Here is a 1,420-nt window from a genome sequence, read left to right on the forward strand (position 1 = left end):
ACAGGTATAGGATTAGTCTCTCAAATTCGAACTGATAAAATTTTATGAAAATGATCTGAGATTTCTGAATTGCAGTCGGTGCTAAAGTGGAAATTCAAATCATAAAATCATGATTGAAAAACCCTGTGGGATTCTGGTAATTTTTTTCTATCTTTATACTTTTGCTTATTATCTCAACTTCATGAACTTGATTTTCAAAAGTCTCAAGACTAAAGCAATGAGTTCTCTTTAGTAAAAGTTGCTCTCTATATTGTAGAAACATTTTAGATTAGGATTTCACTGACTTGTTGTTCAACTGCATTTAAAGTAACTAGCTGGTAATATTGTTGTTTGAATTTCCCTTTTCTAATTCTGTATCATAACTGAAAACTGATTTCCTTCTTATAAGTCAGAGTAGAACTACGTTAAATTAAAAAGTAAAACCACAAACCTATTTGCAACCTAGCTTCGGTAGTTCTAATATATTGCTGCTTGTTTGCCAGCACCATATTGTTGTTGGATTAGATTGTCTTATTGTTTATTTTTGTTTTTAAATTGCTGTTGGAATAATTTACAAAAATGAAAAGCATGGCATTAATTCCTTTTTAAAGTGAATCTATATGCAAATTAACTTGTAGTATTAACAATCATTTGAATTGTAATATGAAATGAGAAAGGTTTTCGTTACTATCTGGATTGGTATCATTTCAGTTGCTTCCAAAAATCAAACAGTTGGAACTTCATGATAGCTGGAATTTCATCAGCTATGATGTTTTCATAAGTGGAAACAAATATCTAGTTTCATAAAAAAAAGTAAAAATATAGTAAAACATATTTAATCTTTCTAATTATTAAAGCAGATTAGCCAAAAGATATTTTCTTTCATTGGTTTGTGGATTTTCAACTATATTATTATAGACAAAAGAAGAATATATGAAAAAATATATGAAAACAGAATATAAAATAAAAGATCGATAACTCAAAAGTTGTGTATATCCTTTTAAAAGTTAAGGTACCAAAATAGATAAATGAAAATCTACAAATCAGTTAAGAGTAATTTTAAAGACAGAGTTGTTTAAAAAGTAAGTCTTCCTTACTGAAGGTAGAATTTATTATATAATCATAAGTGTTGTTAGAAATGTTTGTTGTAAAATTTATAGAAGTAGAAATGGTAAGGCAACTGTAATTTCTACTTCCGAATAATAAGCAGACTTTGTAACAGAAAATTCTATTAGCTAACTTCAAATTTTTACTACAAGTATTAAAATATAAATGAAATAGCAAAATTTATTTTTCCCACTTTTATTCAAGGCACATGTCTGAAATTACTGTCTAGAACTAACATGAAAGTAATTTCAAAAACTCTGAAAGGATAACAACTTTGTCTTGATCTTTTTCAAAAGCGAGTACAATGTCTCCAACTCTTCTAATTGCCAACTCA

Source organism: Sorex araneus, chromosome 1 (genome assembly GCF_027595985.1).
Source record: "Sorex araneus isolate mSorAra2 chromosome 1, mSorAra2.pri, whole genome shotgun sequence".
NCBI lineage: Eukaryota > Metazoa > Chordata > Mammalia > Eulipotyphla > Soricidae > Sorex > Sorex araneus.